At 49.3% G+C, this 6,000-nt stretch overlaps 1 protein-coding gene across 1 annotated transcript in view; it reads left to right on the top strand.

Moving 5' to 3' along the window:
- The first annotated feature begins 223 nt into the window (after positions 1 to 223).
- Positions 224 to 6,000, top strand: part of LOC144158463 (uncharacterized) — a 33,968-nt gene continuing 28,191 nt past the window's right edge. Inside the window, exon 1 of the mRNA XM_077689343.1 lies at positions 224 to 534. The gene's annotated coding sequence lies outside the window, so the exon portion shown is untranslated. The remainder of the gene's footprint in view (positions 535 to 6,000) is intronic.

Below are 6,000 nucleotides of genomic sequence, written 5' to 3'. Positions count from 1 at the left end.
GCGCACTTGAAGTACTTCAAATTAGTGTACCTTTGTATTGAGGGGCTATTATTTCAACCTGGTTGTTGCTTAGTAAGAAACTTCATTGCTGGACGAGATAAAGTTTATTTTCCGCCTTGCTAAAAACTGTCGTACAGACGCCACTCAAACGTACGCTTGTAGCGCCGCGGGTCTCGAGCGGCATTCCAAGACATGTGAAATCAACCATAGGGTGGTTTACTAGACGAGAGCGTCGTAGGACACAAACGCTGGCTTTTGTTGGGGTGAAAAGTTTTGCGCTGCAGTACTGTGCATCGCGTTGTAGTGTGCAGTATTTTAATGCTGTCGATTGTGCGTGCGTCGACGTCGTCTTTGCGGTAAGGCGCAGTTCAGAAAAGCAGCGCATGCTAGTTCATTTCGCGCGTAGGGCTTTGTCAACGATCGCTGGCCCACCGCGCGGGGACAGAACGCTGCGTGCGGGTGTCAACACGGCCGGGCATCTCGCGATCCTCTGCGGAAACGTCTTCCTGGGATCTCACATTCGCCCCTGAATAGGTATGTCTTCCCTCGCTGGTGGTGTTTGTCGCGTCTCCTGCCTTGCGGTCGGTCCCGGACCTTTGTTCCCGTACCGGGCGGCCGGTGTGCACCGTTCGGCCGCAGTTGACTCTGAATCAGTCGTGTCTGTAGAATAGCGCAGGGACATACACAAGCAGCATTAGGATATTAAGTTGGTAGAGATTCACTTCGTTGAAATCATTGGTTACTAGATCGGTGCGGGAGTAAAGGTACGCACGTAGACCTGTCCGGGGTGCACCCTCGTCTAGTAACGTACTGTTTTCAACGGAATCGGCTGGTTTTTGCAGTGGTTAAATAGTGGCGTCCCCTATTCCATTCGGGTGGTCTTTCTGGGAGTACAATTTCCATGCTACGCTACCTGCGCCCATAACATAAGCGCGCCTAGCGTTCATAAGTCATTGAAAGCCAATTGTCCAAGCTTAAGTGCCACTCAATGTTCATGAAGGCGTCAGCAAATACCACTGCGAAAGCTACGCTGTAATAAATCCAGACCCGTGTTTTGATAATGCGTGATTAAAAATGCGAACCACGTAGGAAACAATACCGTGCAAGACCCTTTCAGTTTTTACTTCGATATAAATCAGCAAGGCTGGAAATTTTACTTGATTTCGACGGTTGTTCGACCCACATCTACACCAATCAAATTTTGATAAAAGAACGGGAATTACTGTGCTAGGTGAGAAACGGGGAGTACGTGTTCTTACCGTCCAACCGTCCAAGTTGTTTCTCTTGTATCTGGCCACTGAGCAAATGCTAAATAAAGTATGACTTGTTTGTTGCCCTGTGGATGATGCCTGCTAGGTGAAATTTAGTGAGGTGCCCCTTAGTAAGGTTACCATTGTGCTGGAGGTAAAAAACGAGGTAGAAATGTCCGTTGTAAGCAGATCTGTTATAACGTGGTTACACTGTGGTTCTTATATCCTTAGTAGCAGTGGTGTGCGTTGGGCACGTGCTGTGCTCACTGCCACTGTTATGACGTATTCAGTCTCTTTTGTGATAGAATTGGCAATGTACAGGTGCCATCATAAGTAATTGGAGCATGGGAGCTGTGGCCGAACCGCATAGGAGTGTTGTGTACTGCACCGGCGGTAAACTAAAGCAGCAGAACACGCATGCGCGCCTGCCGACGATGATAGCCCATCTATACTTCTCAGCACACGCATGCGCGCCTGCCGACGATGATAGCCCATCTATACTTCTCAACCCCCTTCTTTTAACACAGCTTCGAGCATTATTTGCAGCATACTGGTATCGGTGGTGGCGCTAATAGCAGACCCTTCTAAAAATATTAGAAAAGAAAAATTGTCACTTCAGATCCCTGCGATTGCAATGCTTCTCTAGCGGCTCACGTGCAGTGAAAGTGTGAAAGCAATGCTTCCAGATACCGCCTCTGCTATCAGCGCCATCACTGAGGCCAGTATGCTGCGAATAAAGCTCGAAGCCGCGTTAAAAGAAGTGGGTTGAATAGTATAGATGGGATATCACCGTCGGCAGGCACACATGCGTGTTCTGCTCCTTTAGTTTACCGCCGGTGTTGCTACACGGCGCTCCTATGCGGTTCGGCCACAGCTCCCGTGCTACAATTACTTCTGACGGCACCTTTAGGCCTTTGGAACGGTAATGTCGGGTAAAAATGCATTGCATAAAAAGGTAATGGACCAGTATTTTAGGGAAAAGGAACGTGTTCATTTCAGCACTTCGCTAGTACAACTTTCTAATTTTTTTTTTGAAAAAGTTTAGGGAACAGGTGACCGGTAAAAAGCGCAAAGGCTCCTGGGTACGTCGTCTGCTCCAGCTGCTTCCGGTTCAAGATCTTGCCTGGCCTACCGTATGCCGGCGGCTTGCACGCACGTGTGTGCGTGTTGTTTATTTGTCACACAGTGCTTACCTTTTAGAGAAGCCCCTAGTAGGATTCATCGTTGTTACACATTGAATGTGCGATGCATGAGTGTTTCTTTTTCTCGGTGGAAACAGATAAACAACAAGCACACGCGCGCGTGAAAGCCGTCGACGTATGGTAGGCCAGGCGAACTCCCGAACCGGAAGTTGCTGAACTCCGCGGGAGCAGACAATACACCCATGAGCCTTTGCGCTTTTTACTGGCCACCTACTGATGCCTTCAGAAACTAATATCAGCAATAAATGTATGGAACATGCAGAGTGGGAGTATGATAGCTCTTGATTTTTGCTCTTACTTTCAATTATAACGAATGTGGGCATAGTTAATCAGTTTAGATAACTACGAACAAGTGTGTAACCACTTGTGTCTTCTTAACGCATACCGTCAAATTCCAAGCAAGCGCCCTCCCCACCCCCCTCGCCCCAGCCAGCCGAAATTACCGGCAAAGTTGAGAGGGGGGGGGGGGGCCTATCTAGAATGGCACTGAAATTCAAGATGGCGGCGAGTATTTGTTTTTACGGAAAAAAATGCAGTGCGCGTGGTTTTAAACTTTTATGAGGAAGGTCAACTTTGTTACGCAAAAGATGTTAGTCACTTTGGAAACCATTTAAAGCTTAGTAGCAAAACAAAGTTCGCAGCACTCTGCTACCTGGTATTCTGGTGCCACCATGGCTCGATGTTGCTGCTGCTAGTTACAGTCACTTTCGAAGTTGTCGAAAGACTCCTCAGAGTCAGTAGCAAAAAAAAGTTCGCCGCACTCAGCTTGCAGTCTGATCTGGTCTTCTGGTGCCACGGCTCCATCATCTGCCAGGCCGCCATGCAGGTCACCGTGTTCGGACCCATTGACTGCATTTGTAATGCTGCACCCCTTGAAGGAGCGTGCCACTGTTTCCTCCAGGACAGCGGCCCACACCTTGGCGATAAAATCAAGAACCTGCTGCCGTGACGGCTTCTTCAAGTTGTGCTGTGGCGTCCTCTGCTCCTTGTGCATGTATTCCTCCCACAAATGTCACAGGGTGGACTTAAAACGGCTTATTCCAGTATACGTCAGCCGGCTGCAGGATGCTCATGCACTCCGCAGGCACGTAGAGCACTAGAGCGCGTCAGTGTAAGCTCTTCGAAAGTGGTTCTTGCAGCTTGAGTTTTGTGTATGGGTGCCTGGTCCAATATCAGTAACCGCCTCTCATAGGCCTCCTGCGCTGGAGTTTTGGCGACATGCAGCGCCCCTAGCGGCCAACGCCTCTGGGTAGTACAAAAGCAGACGGCCCTCGCCGCCCTCCATGTGTTTTCAATTACAAGCCAGAGTGAAAGTTGGTTGTAGCGCTTTGTGGCGAGTTTAAATGACTGCATATTGTATGAAATTGCCCTTAAAGTAGTTGCAGAGGCTAAACAAAATAATATCCGCTAAAACAAAACGATTTGTTGGCTTTCTTTTAGCGAGATTTCGCGATGGTTGCGGCGTGGGACAGTATCGCCAGGTCGGGTGGTTTAACTGTTTCACGACAGTTACAGTTTTTTCTTCTTGCGTGCGGTCGACAAAGGAAAGTTCACGAGTAGCATAAACACGGAACGCTGCTCATCCGATATCCTGAGGTAACTGCAAAAGGTTGCTTCAGCGGGAGCATGCAAGCGAACGCAAGAATTGCACAGCCGACACTGCTGGCCTGGCACCGCCTTTGAAACGAGTGGAAATTTTGTTTCGTATTTTCGCAAACTAAATGATTCTTGCGTAACGTTTTACGCCGCACGATTTACAAACGGGAGGGTACATGTACACTAGCGAGTAGGTGGGGCAATAGCGCCAAATAAACAAATTAAGCGCTATTAAAGGACGCAAAACATGCACCAAATCACACGCTCGCTGCCTGCAGAGATGTGTGCTTCTATAACACCACATAACACAGCCGCATACACAGCGTGGGGCCCCGAATATTTACATACGATCATCACTGACTGTGTTGGTTTTCTAGTGCAGGGGTTGTCGAATCTGAACGCCGACAAGCCAGTTTTGACTTCAAATGGAGTTGGACAGCGAGGCAAGAACAGAGAATTGGCGTCCTCCAGTTGAATTGCACCCCCATCTTCACACTTGGCCAGATTATTGTCAAATATTATTAGAAATTCGCTGAATTTTTTCTCTTTGCATTCAAAGCTCCCCTCCTCCCCTCCCCCCCCCTCCCTTCCGATTTGCCGTCCAGCCCTCCGCCTTGTCGGCTGCATGGAACTCGGCCGTTGCTGACCCTCATTCTAGGCTATTAAGTGCGAACTGGGAATGTATACTGCAAGAGCGTAATTAAGTAAAGCGAGAGCGAACAAGGAAAGCGAGCGGCCTCTTAGTTCGCCCGACCACTTTGTTTTACGGCCACTAATTTCAGAATCGCAAAACAGATTTCACGCTTCTGACGGTTGCGGCAATTTGTCACTGAGACACGCAACAAAACGGCAAGCTAACGCTGCACCGTGTATTCGTAACGGCGACGCAAATGAGCACTGTTTAATGAAAGTGCACTCATAGTGTGCAGGTACGCAAAAGAGCGGCGCACCGCAGCAGGCGAGCCTGCGGTCCGCCGGACTCGCTGGCTTTTGAAAGCGCGATCATCACTGATTGCGTCACTCTTCTTGGCTGTTTTTGAGAAGTCTCTGTCACCTAGAGTATTAGTTTAAACTAGAAATTTCACTTAAAATTTCACTTCGTACGACCATCGATCGGTGAATCTGCGAGTAGCAGACGCCGTCACGGTCCCGGCACTTTCGTCGGCGCTGTAAACGTGTTAAGCGCTGCAAAGCCATTTCCCCTAGTGCCAAGTTGATCGCTGAAATAGATCGGGCGCGTCGGGGATGAACTGGTGACCACGTCGCAAAATAATTGGGAGCGTCGACCTCATTTTGCTTCTGTCAACACGGGATCCTATGGGACCCGCGCAGCTTTGTACTACCCGGAAGTACTGCCCGGAAACCGCTTGCGCAGCGCCCCCTAGGCAGCGCAGGAGGCCTATCGTCATTTGGGCCCCAAACTCTTGATAGCCACTCCTGCACCTTTTCCGAAGTCATCCACCCGTTCTTAGTGGCGGTGAGACGAACATTTCCTACGAGTAGAAAGAAAAAGGCAACGAATTCTGCAACATCGTGACCCTCGCCCCCATCGAAAAATAAAATTATTCTCACCTGGTATGCAAAGGCATGCAAAAGGCTTATCTGGAATTTTTCCACTTGGTTCTTTGAAGATCATAAGCTCCGGGAGCTTGTGGCAGGAGGTGTGTCAACTTGTGGAGCCTCGCCGGCTACATCCAGTGTTCGCGATGCGTATGGTGCTTTCGCCTCCCACGTTGTTCACCCTGTTGACTGGGTTGTTGATGCGCACCATCGTCTGATCCATATTGGTGATGTTGTGCAGCGTGTAGTCTTGCCATCGCAGGGAGTTCGCGGAAGTCTGAAAGGTGCTTACTGCCACCGCAGATTCCTCGGACGTCCTTTGGCTCTCATTCGTGGAGTGGCGCATTGGAATGCTGAACTGCTGCTTCCACCTGTTTATGTAGTGGGTGGAA

The sequence above is a fragment of the Haemaphysalis longicornis genome, unplaced genomic scaffold (genome assembly GCF_048455015.1).
Source record: "Haemaphysalis longicornis isolate Haplotype H1 unplaced genomic scaffold, Haemaphysalis longicornis Haplotype H1 scaffold_10, whole genome shotgun sequence".
NCBI lineage: Eukaryota > Metazoa > Arthropoda > Arachnida > Ixodida > Ixodidae > Haemaphysalis > Haemaphysalis longicornis.
Note: the sequence above shows the minus strand (reverse complement) of the source record. Positions and strands in the feature narration are given on the sequence as shown.